The sequence below is a fragment of the Saccopteryx bilineata genome, chromosome 8, assembly GCF_036850765.1.
Source record: "Saccopteryx bilineata isolate mSacBil1 chromosome 8, mSacBil1_pri_phased_curated, whole genome shotgun sequence".
Lineage (NCBI taxonomy): Eukaryota > Metazoa > Chordata > Mammalia > Chiroptera > Emballonuridae > Saccopteryx > Saccopteryx bilineata.
Genome location: NC_089497.1, coordinates 17,625,210 through 17,639,757, shown reverse-complemented (window position 1 = coordinate 17,639,757; position 14,548 = coordinate 17,625,210). Strand labels below are relative to the sequence as shown.

Below are 14,548 nucleotides of genomic sequence, written 5' to 3'. Positions count from 1 at the left end.
TTGCGGCAGAGCAACGCCCCCTGGTGGGCAGAGCATCGCCCCTGGTGGGCATGCGGGGTGGATCCCGGTCAGGCGCATGCGGGAGTCTGTCTGACTGTCTCTCCCCGTTTCCAGCTTCAGAAAAGGAAAAAAAAAAACAAACAAAAAACAAAAAACAAACAAACAAAAAAAATTTGTATTTAAAATTCTTGGCAATAATGTATACTTTTTAAATTTACAGATATAAAGCTGTTGTACTTATGACAGAAAATTAATATATATTAAAGCAATAAAAATGATCATTGGAAGGTATTTTCCCTGCCGAGGAAGAAAGAAGGGTGTAGAGACAAAGTGTGGAAGAGCAAAAGCTTTATTTAGTAGAGTGCATCCCTGACAAGGTTCTCTGGTCCGCAAAACGGGCCAGAGAAGTCGCACAGCTTCTCCTGTTTGGGGTTAATTCATAGGTTTGGTATGGGGAAGACAAGTTCATATGACATAGTGAATTTTTTTTTTTTTTGGTATTTTTCTGAAGCTGGAAACGGGGAGAGACAGTCAGACAGACTCCCGCATGCGCCCGACCGGGATCCACCCGGCACGCCCACCAGGGGCGACGCTCTGCCCACCAGGGGGCGATGCTCCGCCCCTCTGGGGCGTCGCTCTGCCGTGACCAGAGCCACTCCAGCGCCCGGGGCAGAGGCCAAGGAGCCATCCCCAGCCCCTGGGCCATCTCTGCTCCAATGGAACCCCTGCGGGAGGGGAAGAGAGAGACAGAGAGGAAACAGGAGGGGGTGGAGAAGCAAATGGATGCCCCCCCTATGTGCCCTGGCCGGGAATCGAACTCGGGTCCCCCGCAGGCCAGGCCGACGCTCTACCACTGAGTCAACCGGCCAGGGCCCATAGTGAAATTTTATTGGCTGACAGAGAGTCATTCTTTTTCAAAGTACTCTGGGTCTGGGTCGTTTCTTTTTGACTGGCATGGGTGTGGGCGGTTCCAGCCAAAGTTCCCGGAGCTGGTTCCTCACGTGACCTTCCCCCATTGACAACCGACCTCACATTCTGACCTTTTATTTTAGATAGGGGTGCCCCTAGTTGTCTGGTTACTTCCTACTGATTAGGGGCTTCATTGGAAAGAGAGGTCAAAGGTGGTGGCTTTGAAGGGAGTCGCATATATGGGTGTAGGAACATCTGGTTGACCGTGACTTGAGAAACCTCATGGATGTGGTCCTGAAAGAATTTTAAAAAGAGGAGCAAATATGAGTATTATGCTGATAATTAGAAGAGGACCTAGGATAGGGGCAACCCAGGTGAGGATGGGTGGCTGCCATCAGGAGTTAAGCGGATTATAGGAGGAGAGATTCTTGCATAGTTTCTCTTGCAGATGGTTGAGGACACTAATGTTTTCTTCCATCAGGCCAGTCTCATGGAACAGCATTATTTCCCCCTTTAACTCACTGTGGTGGTAGGTTCCCGGTGGGAGGGACAGGAGCAATAGAAGGATCTGCAGGGCCCAACCTTTTGGTGGACTGGAGACAGGTGGGACCCAGTGGTTCCAACTTCCAGCAGTCCTGCATGGGGTCAAGTTTGAGGTGAGAGACATGGTACCAAGGTGTTTGCTCTAGGACAGGGGTCCCCAAACTATGGCCTGCGGACCACATGCAGGCCCCTGAGGTCATTTATCCGGCCCCCGCCACACTTCCGGAAGGGGCACCTCTTTCATTGGTGGTCAGTGAGAGGAGCCTAGTTCCCATGGAAATACTGGTCAGTTTGTTAATTTAAATTTACTTGTTCTTTATTTTAAATATTGTATTTGTTCCCGGTTTTTTACTTTAAAATAAGATATGTGCAGTGTGCATAGGGATTTGTTCATAGTTTTTTTTTTATAGTCCAGCCCTCCAATGGTCTGAGGGACAGTGAACTGGCCCCCTGTGTAAAAAGTTTGGGGACCCCTGCTCTAGGAGCTTGGCTGCAGTAGGAGTAGTCAATATTACCATATGGGGTCCCATCCATCTGGGCTGTAGAGATCCTGGTTGGAGCTCACTGAGAACCCTGCCTCCTGGCTGGAGGGGGACCACTGGGTGTGCTTCATCTGGACCCCCTATGGGTGGAAGGGTCCAGTCCATGTGTTCCCTGAGAAGATGGTGAAGTAAAGACAGAAAGGGGAGGTAGATGGTAAGAGGAGGGGGGTTTGGCTAAGAGAGCAAAATTAGAAATCCAGTATCTAAAGAAGCCTGTTAGATCCAGGAAAAAAATAATCTGAAGGAGTTTGAAAAAGGGGATTCTGTCCAAACTGCATGTCAGAAGTGGTGTGCGAAGGTGAAAAGAAGGGGTCCCATTAACTCCCATAACCGAGACCTGTGAGGGAACTAGAGGTTTAGAGTGTGATGGCAAAACAGAGAAGGTAGCCTCTGTTTCCACAAGAAATGAGATGGACTTACCGCTACCTGCAGTATTACCCTGGGCTTGGTGAGGGTGATGGGAGTCTTTGAGTTTGGGCTGCATCAGTCATCCGGGAGGCCTAGGAGTTCAAGTGATGGGCCTGCCTGGCTGGCTTGGCCTCCCATTTGGGTGGCTTGTCCTCCATCTGGAGGCACCGAGGAAGACCCTGTCACCCAAAGTGGGCAATTGCTCTGCCAATGATCGGGCTGCTTGCAGTCAGGGCAGGGCTTAGTGTGTAGCCTCGGGCAGGAGCACTGCTGGGACCAGTGACCCTCCTTGCCACATTTAAAGCAAGCTCCTGGTGGGATTCCTCTTTGTGACCCAGACTTGGATCGGGCATCTCCTATGCCTTGCCCCTGTTGCTCTGCCAGCATCAGGGCTGCCACAAGAGCCTGGGTTTAGAGCATCACCTTTTGCTGCATGCAGGCCTGGTGAACAGCCTCAGCCTTTTTCTACTAGGCACGACCATTAAAAACTTTAACTGTCATGTTTATCAGGTCTTGGATAGGGGTTTGGGGGCACTCTTTTGCCTTTTTAAGTTTCCTCTGAATGTTCAGGGCCAATTGGGAAATAAAGTGAGTAGCTAATACAGTGGCCCTGGCTTTGGAGGTAGGGTCTAAATGAGTGTGGAGGACCATAGTGTCAGTGAGGCGATTTAAGAAGAGAGCCAGATTTTCCTCGGGTCCTTGAGTAACCTCCTTTAATTTCTCATTGTTAACTATCTTTTGTGCTGCATCCTGTATGCCAGCTATAAGACATTCAATCATTTGGTCTCATCGTCTCCTACCTGTTTGTTCCTTTTGGTAATTCCAGTTGGGGCCCATGTCAGGGACTGCCTCTGGGACTGTTGGCATTTGAGGGTTTGAGAGGTGGACCTTATCTGCATGACCCTGTGCCATTGTCCATATCTGTTCCCGTTCGTCAGGGTAAGGGTAGAAAAAATAACACAGAGATCATGCCAAGTGAAGTCACATGCCTGAGTGAGATATGGGAATTTCTTGGTATAGGTGGTAGGATTGGAAGAGTAGCAGCCTAAACACTTTTTGATAGCAGACAGATCAGAGAGGGAGAAGGGGACATGAACCCTTACAACTCCTCTGTTCCGGCCACCTCGCGGAGAGGGCATAGGAGGTTGGTTCCTTCTTGTGGCCTGGAGTGGGATCTGGTGTGAGCACTGACTGGGGAGGAGAGAGAGAGACTAGTATTTGTGGGATGAGAAACAGGATTCAGTGAAGGAAGGGGAGGAATCTTATAGGATGGAGGGATTTGTGCAGGAGGGGAAGAGGGTTCCTCAGGGGAGTCAGCAAAGGAGGAAAGATCTGGAGTGGAGAGTTTAGCTGAGGTTTCTCTGGCCAAAAATGGCCTGCACCATGGAGCAGGCAGCACAGAGATTAGGACAGGAGCGCAAATACTAGAAGCCCTAGATGTAAGGGATCTCCAACCATTTCCCAGTTCTTTGGCAATAGTTAAATTGGTGAAGGTGTTAAAATTGAAAGTACCTTCAGGAGGCCACCTGGTCTTGTTATCCAGTGGGTTCTGTGGCCCAGCCATGTTAAAGAAGAAGATCAGTTTCTTCATCTTTAAGGAGGGAGAGGTTCCAGATAAGGCACTCCAGGAGTGTTTTTGAGTCAGGTTTTTAGATTCCTGTGCCTCTATGGTCACCCTCAGCCCTTGGAGTAATCAGACATAAGAATTAACATCCCACAACTCAAGCTCTGGCCACCGGACTGTTAGGTAGAGTGGGAGTGTCTGGGATGTCTCCATGGGCACACACGCACTCGGAACGGATAAGGGGTCCCTGGTGCAGCTGTGATTATGAACAGGGAGTCTTGGCAGAAAGAACTGAGGGGAAGCTGGAGGCAGAGGACTTACTGTACCGTGTGCTGAAATGGGTGGGAGGTTAGAGATCCTGTTCTTCTTCGGAAGGAAAGGGGAGAGGAGTGGCCCCAGTGGGCTTCCTGCTTCTCCTGGGTTTCGGCACCAAATATAAGGTATTTTTCCCACCAAGGAAGAAAGAAGGGTGTAGCCACAAAGTGTGGAACAGCAAAGCTTTATTTGGTAGAACGCCTCCCAGACTAGGTTCTCTGGTCCACAAAACGGGCCAGAGAAGTCACACAGATTCTTCTGTTTGGAGGTAATTTATAGGGTCGGTAGGGTGAAGGCAAATTGATATGACGTGCTGAAATTTTATTGCCTGACAGACAGTTGTTCCTTTTCAAAGTACTCTGAGCCATTTATTTTTGGCGTGCATGGGTATGGGCAATTCCAGCCAAAGTTCCCAGGCCTGGTTCCTCACCTGACATTCCCCCATTGTCAACCGACCTCACAATCATGAATTCTGACCAGGAACACTATACAAAATTAATCCCTCTTTGTTATGAGTATGATTTAAAAAACTAAAAATTTCATTAACAAATGATGATAAAGTTAAAAAATATTTTAAATGTAAATATATTATAATTTTAATTTAAAATATAGAAAATTAAGAATCATTTTTGGTTTTAAGAAATTTCATATTAAAAATATATATGATTAAAAAAACTATATTAATTTAAATTAAGTCCAGTTATTTGTTACCTTTTTCTGGAATAGCTCATCTTATTTTGATGGTTTAAATTTATTTATTGTTTATATCTGACATATAGATCTTTGAGATACTACGACAAACAATTTTAATTGGATGTTGTTTTTGATGACTCTGACAGCTTGAAATGTAATGGTTGCAGTGGGCTTTCCAGTGCTGTCTCCTTCCTGAAATTTGAAAGAATTAAACCATTTTGCATCAAAATGTGCACAAGACACAAGCCAAGATGCTTTGTTAAATACTGAGAAAACAGAGAAAAAGAGACAACTCTCTGCTAATGATGATATTCGTCTAGTGTAATTCATTAATAAAACTTAAGACGGAAATATGGAGGTGACATCAGAGAAATGGCGTCGTGAGGAATGCTCCCAAGACCTCTCCTTGAAATTTCAACAAATTCAACATCAAGAGACAAAAAAAACAATCACAGGAGCATCTGAAATACACATACATCAAACAAAGGTATGATTGGGTGTAAAGGTGTCTGAATATATAATCCACTCTGAAGGAAATAAGACGATAAATGGAGTATTCCGCTTTCCTCACTGATCTGAGCCAGGGCAGCTTTCACTTAGATCTGAGAAGAAGGGAGGGCTGGGGGCGAGGACAAAACTGGTCTTAGGGCAGAGACATTCAAGCCAAGGAGAGAGTGTGCCCGCGGCTCAGCCCATACGGAGCTAACTCCAGTGGCAGACTCCAGCATAGGTGGGCGAGCAGTTGCCTTGTTTACTCCCAGTCTCCCGGTCAGCGAGCATGGGCAATGTGACAGTGGATCCACCTAGCGCTTCGGGCATAGGAGCCTGCATTCCAGGACAGAGAGGCTGGGTCGGAGACAGTCAGCAGTGGCCCTCTGCGTGGGCTGTGACCAGAGTCTCTGTATAATCCCCGTGCCCCAAACAGAAGCATGTGGGAAGTGCACAGAGAGCCGGCTTCCCTAGGAGTGCAGCACCTCTGCAAGCCTTATAGGTGAACAAAGCACGTTCCCGGGAAACAGACTGCGAAAGTGGTGGGGGAAAGGGCGCCCAGACAGCCTCTGGAGAGCACACCTGCAGAGTGCTGAAAGGAGCCTAATCCGCAGTCTGCTCACTGCCTGGCGGGCTTATGCTGGTGGCTCTGGCTGACAAAGCATTCTTTCCCAGCCCTGCGATTTAAGCCGACCCAGAGGAGGGACTTGATAGTTCTCAGGGCCTCTTGCTCTGCAGGCAGTGGTTGGGGCAACTTGAAGCCAGCTGATATAGGTTAAAAAGTGCAATCCCACAGAACAGACCTCAGAGAACACTGTGGAAGTTGGTTGGGCTGTGCTGTAGGCTTCCCAACAAGGCAGAAGCCTGTGAAGAGCAGACCCGCAGAGCACTGAGGCAAATTTAACTAGAACCAGAAATCAGCTCACTCCCCTGCCTGCTTGAGCTGGTGGCTCTGGTTAACAAAGCTTTCATACACAGAGCTGTGCCTTGAATGAACCTGGAGGAGGGACTTGACAGCTTTTAGGACCTCTTGCTCTGCAGGCAGTGACTGGGGCATCTTCCTGCCAGGCAATGCAGGTTACAAAGTGTAAAAAGCCTGGGGAGAGTAGAGCTGCAGAGCACTGAGGCATACTAGACATACCTGGAGGCTCATAGAAAGACACCTGGAGAGCAATCAGCTCCCAGCCCTCCCTGATTACGCTGGCGGTTGTGGTTGGCAAAGCCTTACTCAGAACGCTGCTTTGAGTGGGGATAAAAGGGGGATTTGGGAGCTCTTAGAACCTCTTGCTCTCCAGGCAGTGAAGAGCTAGATCCCCAGGCTGCTGGTTCAGGAAGGAGAGATTTGGGGAAAGGCTCAGGGAAAACAGACTCTCCCATTGTTGAAGCATGCAAATGCTAACAAGCTCTGCTTACCAATGGGACTGAACCCTAGTTTATATGATCGCCATAGGAACCCATCAACTGCAAATCTCTGCCTAAGAGTGTCACAGTGGCAGAACCTGGGGTACATTGCCACCAGTCAAAAAGAGAGAAAAGAAAGAAAAAAGGAGGAAGATAACCTCTCAAAACCAGGAAAAATCTAGTCTTTATAACTTTTTTCATTTTTTTTCTTATATTTTTTATTTTTTTTCTATTTTATTTTATTTTATTTTTTGTATTTTTCTGAAGTTGGAAATGGGGAGGCAGTCAGACAGACTTCTGCATGCGCCCAACTGGGATCCACCTGGCATGCCCACCAGGGGGCGATGCTCTGCCCATCTGGGGCATTGCTCTGTTGCAACCAGAGCCATTCTAGTGCCTGAGGCAAGGCCATGGAACCTTCTTCAGTGCCCGGGCCAACTTTTGCTCCAATGGAGCCTCGGCTGCAGGAGGGGAAGAGAGAAACAGAGAGGAAGGAGAGGGGGAGGGGTGGAGAAGCAGATGGATGCTTCTCCTGTGTTCCCTGGCCAGGAATCGAACCCGGGAATTCTGCATGCCAGGCTGACGCTCTACCACTGAGTCAACCAGCCAAGGCCCCTTTTATCTTTTTTTTTTTCTTTCACTTTGGTCATTTTATTCTCTTTCTGTTTTATTCTTTTCTTTTCATTTTGAACTTCATTACCATAGGTGTTACATTTTCTATTTTTTTCTCTATGAGTTACATCCCCCCCCAAAAAAAAACTCAGTTTGTTTTCTCTCTCTCTCTCTTTCTTTTTGTTTCTTCTTTTCTCTTTCACTTTTTCTCTCATTTGAATCTCACCCACAAATTATTTTATTCTAGATTCAAATTTTTTGTGTGGCATTTTGTGTGCTTTTTACTTTGCTTTTTATCTCTTTAGCATTTCCCCCAACTCTGGTTCTCCATTCTATGTAGTTTATGTTCCACTTAATAAAATAGAATTTTCATTTTTCTTTGTATTTTTTCTTTTTTCCTTCTCTTCTCTTACACTATTTCTCTCATTAAACCATCATTTACAAACAAATTATTTTATTCTTAATCCAAATTTCTTCCCTGTGGCATTTTGTGGGTTCTTGCCTCGTTTTTTGCCTCTTTGTCACTTTCCCAAACTCAGGCCTTTCATTCTACATATTTTTGTTCCATTTAGCACATTAGAATTTTCAGGTTTTCACTGCATTTTCTCAATATTTTTTTTATCAACTCTTATTAATGTTATTAAAAATACCACTCTCAAATGACACTAAGGAAAAAGAAATCAAATATCATGGTTACAAAAGACAGAAATGTAGCTCAGATAGATGAGGAAAAATCTACAGAAAAAAGTTTTAATAGCTTGGAAATCTTATTGAGAGAGAATTTAAAATTGAAGTTCTAAAAATACTCAGGGATATACAAGAAAGCACAGAAAGGCTAATTAGGGAGTTCAAAAAACAATTCAACTAACAGAAAGAATACATCACCAAGGAAATTTAAACTATGAAAATGAATCAAACAGAGATGAAAAACTCAATTCATGAACTGAAAAATGAGACAACAATCTTAGACAATAGAACAGGCCGAATAGAGAGGAGAATTAGTGCCATAGAAGACAGATAGCTACAGGTATTATAGAGAGAAGAGGAGAGAAACTCATGAATTTAAAAAAAAATGAGAAAGACATACAGGAATTGTCAAACTCCATCAGAAAGACCAACATAAAAATAATGAGTATATCAGAAGGAGAAGAGAGAGAATATGGAATGGAGAACATTCAAACAAATAATAGATGAGAACTTCCCAAACCAGTAGAAAGAACTAAAGCCTTGAATCCAAGAAGCAAACAGAACACTGAGTTATCTTAACCCTAACAAACTTACTCCAAGGCACATCATAATGAAATTGGCACAAACCAATGACAAAGAAAAAATTCTCAAGGCAGCCAGGGAAAAAAAATATATAACATAAAAAGGAAGGCCCATTAGATTATCATCAGATTTCTCAGCAGAAACTCTATGAGCTAGAAGAGAGTGGACCCCAATTTTTAAAGCTCTGAAAGAGAGGAACTTTCAGCCATCAAAGCTATCCTTCAAATACAAAGGAGAAATAAAATCATTCACAAATACAGAAAAGATGAAGGAACTTATCACCAGAAAACCACCACATCAGGAAATACTAAAGGGAGTTTTCTGACCAGATACAAAAAACAGAACAAAACAAAACTACAAGTAAAAGCTCCATTAAGATCTCAATAGAAACAAGATTAATCTGTGACAACAAAACGAAAAAGGAGAGAGGACAAAGATTAACACTAGCAAAGGAGGATGCAGTGCAGAAGCACTCATGAGATAATGTACTGCAATGAATATGATATGTATCCTTTCCATTACTTAATGGTAACGACCCTTGAAAAAATCACCAAAGCCCTGGCCGGTTGGCTCAGTGGTAGAGCGTCGGCCTGGCGTGCAAGGGGTCCTGGGCTTGATTCCCGGCCAGGGCACACAGGAGAAGCACCCATCTGCTTCTCCACCCCTCCTCCTCTCCTTTCTCTCTGTCTCTCTCTTCCCCTCCTGCAGCGAGGCTCCATTGGAGCAAAAATGGCCCGGGTGCTGGGGATGGCTCCTTGGCCTCTGCCCCAGGCGCTAGAGTGGCTCTGGTCATGATAGAGCGATGCCCCGGAGGGGCAGAGCATCGCCCCCTGGTGGGTAGAGCATCGCCCCCTGGTGGGCATGCCGGGTGGATCCCGGTCTGGCGCATGCGGGAGTCTGTCTGACTGTCTCTTCCTGTTTCCAGCTTCGGAAAAATACAAAAAAAAAAAAAGAAAAAAAGAAAAAAGAAAAAATCACCACAGAAACACATGGCTTGAAAAAAGAAGTAACAGAGGAAAGAAGTATGGATTACAACCAAGCAAAAACAAGTGATAGAAACACAAAAGAGAATAACCAAACAAGATACAAAACTATCAGAAAGCAATATATAAAATGGCAATAGGAAACCCTTAAGTGTCAATAAATACACTAAATATAAATGGATTGAACTCACCAATAAAAAGACACAGAGTAGCAGAATGGATTTAAAAAGAAAATCCAACTGCATGCTGCCTACAAGAAACACATCTAAGCTACAAGAATAATAACAAATTCAAAGTGAAAGGTTTGAAAACAATACTCCAAGCAATTAACATCCCAAAAAAGCAGATGTAGCAATACTTATATCTAACAATGCTGACTACAAGATGGCAAAGGTAATCAGAGACAAAATCAGTCATTTTATAATGATAAAGGAAACATTGAATCAAGAAGACATAACACTTTTTAATATATATGCACCAAACCAAGGAGCACCAAAATGTATAAGACAGCTACTGACTGATCTAAAAACAAAAACCAACAAAACTACAATCATACTTGGAAACCTCAACACACCGCTGATGGCTTTAGATCATTTATCCAAACAGAAAATAAAATATATATATATATTGGCCTTAAATGAAACACAAGAACAATTGGATATGAAAGACATCTACAGGACATTTCATCCCAAAGTACCAGAGCATACATTTTTTTCTAGTGTACATGGAACATTCTCAAGAATCGACCATATGTTGGGCCACAAAAATAACATCAACAAATTCAGAAAGATTGAAATGATACCAACCATATTCTCTGATCATAAAGCCTTAAAACTACAATTCAATTGCAAAAATGTAAAAATTAAACAACATGCTTTTAAAAAATGAGTGTATTAAAGAATAAATAAAAGCAGAGATCAAAAGATACATACAGACAAATGACAATAACAATACAACATACCAGAATCTCTGGGATGCAGCAAAAGCAGTAATAAGAAGAAATTTCATATCACTACAGGCCTATATGAACAAACAAGAGAGCCCAAGTAAACCACTTAACTTTACATCTTAAGGAACTAGAAAAAGAAGAACAAAGACAACCCAAAACCAGCAGGAGAAAAGAAATAATAAAAATCAGAGCAGAAATAAATGACATAGGGAACAAAAAACTATAGAAAATATTAATAAAACAAGGAGCTAGTTTTTTAAAAAGATCAGCAAAATTGACAAACCCTTAGCAAGACTCACTAAGGAAAAGAGAGAAAGGACTCATATAATCAAAATCCAAAATGAAAGAAGAGAAATCACCACAGATATCATAGATATACAAAGAACTATTGTAGAATACTAATAAAAACTGTATGCTGCCAAATTTAACAATCTAGAAGAAATGCATACATTTCTAGAACAATACTATCTTCTTAGACTGAGTCATGAAGAAGCAGAAAGCCTAAACAGACCCAAAAGCAGGGAGGAAATAAAAACAACTATCAAAAACTTCCCCAAAAATAAAAGTCCAGGGCCAGATGGCTATGCTAGTGAATTCTATCAAACATTCAATGAAGACTTGGTTCTTATTCTACTCAAAGTCTTCCAAAAAATTGAGGAAGAAGCAATACTGCCAAACATTTTATGAGAACAATATAACCTCATACCAAAACCTGGCAAGGACAATACAAAAAAAGAAAACTACAGACCAATATCTCTAGTGAATACAGATGCTAAAATACTAAACAAAATACTAGGAAATCAAATACAACAACACATTAAAAAAATAATTCATTATGATCAAGTAGGATTCATCCCACGATCACAAGGATGGTTCAACATACGTAAAACGATTAACGTAATACACCATATCAACAAAATAAAGAACAAAAAGCATATGATCTTATCAATAGATGCAGAAAAGGCATTGATAAAATACAACATCATTTTATGTTTAAAACACTCAACAAAACGAGTATAGAAGGAAAACATCTCATAATAATAAAGGCCATTTATGATAAACCATCAGCTAACATTATATTAAATGACATAAAACTGAGGATTTTTCCCCTAAAATAAGGAACAAGACAAGGTTGTCCACTCTCTCCACTCTTATTCAATGTAGTGCTAGAAGTTCTAGCCAGAGCAATCAGACAAGAAAAAGAAATAAAAGGCAATTTGTATTCAGAAAGAAGTAAAGGTTTCACTTTTTGCAGATGATATGATCCTATACATCAAAAACCCCAAAGACTCCACAAAAAAACTACTAGAAACAATAAACCAATACAGTAAGGTCACAGGATTCAAAATTAATATACAAAAGTTCATTGCCTTCCTATATGCCAACAATGAAACATCAGAAAACAAGCTCAAAAAAATAATCCTCTTCATGGTTGCAACAACAACAACAAAAATACCTAGAAATTAACATAACAAAAAATGTAAAGGACCCATATAATGAAAACTACAAAGCATTGTTAAGGGAAATTGAAAAAGATATAATGAAATGGGATAATCATACCTTGTTCTTGGATAGGAAGAATAAATGTAGTCAAAATGACTCTATTACCCAAAATGATATACAAATTTAATGCAATTCTTATCAAAATTCCAATGTCATTTTTTAAGAAATGCAACAAAAAATCATCAGGTTTATATGGAACTATAAAAATTCCTGAATAGCCAAAGCAACCCTAAGGAAAAAGAACAAAGCTGGGGGCATTACAATACCTGACTTCAAATTATATTATAGAGCCACAATAATCAAACAGCATGGTATTGGTAGAAAAATAAACACTCAGGCCAATGGAACAGAATAGAAAGCCCAGAAATAATACCAAATGTATATGGTCAAATTTTTTTTTCTTTTTTAAAAAATTTATTCATGTTAGAGAGGGGAGGGAGAGAGAGAGAGAGAGAGAGAGAGGAGAGAGAGAGAGAGAAGGGGGAAAGGAGCTGGAAGCATCAACTCCCATATGTGCCTTGATAAGGCAAGCCCAGGGTTTCGAACTGGTGACCTCAGCATTTCCAGGTCCACGTTTTATCCACTGCGCCACCACAGGTCAGACCTATGGTCAAATAATTTTTGATAAAGGGACCAACAACATATAATGGAGAAAAGAAAGCCTCTTCAACAAATGGTGCTGGGAAAACTGGAAAGCCACATATAAAAGAATGAAACTTGACTACAATTTGTCCCCTTGTACTAAAATGAATTCAAAATGGATCAAAGACCTATATATAAGACCTGAAACAATAAATTACATAGAAGAAAACATAGGTACTAAACTCATGGACCTTGATTACAAAGACAACTTTGTGAAATTGACTCCAAAGTGAAGGGAAGTGAAGGCAAAGATAAATGAATGGGACCACATCAGACTAAGAAGTTTTTGCACAGCAAAACAAAACAAAACAAAAAAACAACTGACAACAAAACAAACAGCCAACTAAATGGGAGATGATATTTTCAAATAACAGCACAGATAAAGGCCAAATATCCAAAATATACAAAGAACTCACAAAACTCAACAACAAAAAAGCAAACAATCCAATAAAAAAATGGGATAAAGACATGAACAGACACTTCTCCCAGGAAGAAATACAAATGGCCAATAGATATATGAAAAGATGCTCATCTTAATTAGCTATTAAAGAAATGCAAATCAAAACTACAATGACATACCACCTCACACCTGTTAGATTAGCTATTATCAACAAGACAGGTAATTATAAGTGTTGGAGAGGCTATGGAGAAAAAGGAACCCTCATCTACTGTTGGTGGGAATGTAAAGTAGTACAACCATTATGGAAGAAAGTATGGTGGTTCCTCAAAAAATTAAAACTAGAACTACCATATGACCCAGCAATTCCTCTACTGGGTATATACCCCCAAAACTCAAAAACACTGGTATGTAAAGACACGTGCAGCCCCATGGTCATTGTAGCATTGTTCACAGTGGCCAAGACATGGAAACAACCAAAAACCCCTTCAATAGATGACTGGATAAAGAAGATGTGGTACATATATACTACGGAATACTACTCAGCCATAAGAAATGATGACATCGGATCATTTACAACAAAATGGGTGGATTTTTTTTTAATAATTTTATTTTTTTAATGGGGTGACATCAATAAATCAGGATACATATATTCAAAGATAACAAGTCCAGGGTATCTTGTCGTTCAATCATGTTGCATACCCATCATCCAAAGTCAGATTGTCCTCCGTCACCCTCTATCTTGTTCTCTCTGTGCCCCTCCCCCTCCCCCTTTCCCTCTCCCATTCCCCCCTCCCCCCCGGTAACCACCACACCCTTATCAATGTCTCTCAGTTTCACTTTTATGTCCCACCTACGTATGGAATAATGCAGTTCCTGGTTTTTTCTGATTTACTTATTTCGCTTCGTATCATGTTATCAAGATCCCACCATTTTGCTGTAAATGTTCCGATGTCATCATTTCTTATGGCTGAGTAGTATTACATAGTGTATATGTGCCACATCTTCTTTATCCAGTTATCTATTGACGGGCTTTTTGGTTGTTTCCATGTCCTGGCCACTGTGAACAATGCTGCAATAAACATGGGGCTGCATGTGTCTTTACGTATCAATGTTTCTGAGTTTTTGGGGTATATACCCAGTAGAGGGATTACTGGGTCATAAGGTAGTTCTATTTTCAGTTTTTTGAGGAACCACCATACTTTCTTCCATAATGGTTGTACTACTTTACATTCCCACCAACAGTGGATGATGGTTCCTTTTTCTCCACAGCCTCTCCAACATTTGCTATTACCTGTCTTGCTAATAATAGCTAATCGAACAGGTGTG

At 41.8% G+C, this 14,548-nt stretch overlaps 1 pseudogene; it reads right to left on the bottom strand.

Moving 5' to 3' along the window:
- Positions 1–3,301, bottom strand: part of LOC136311640 (large ribosomal subunit protein P1 pseudogene) — a 37,015-nt pseudogene extending 33,714 nt beyond the window's left edge.
- Positions 3,302–14,548: the final 11,247 nt, after the last annotated feature.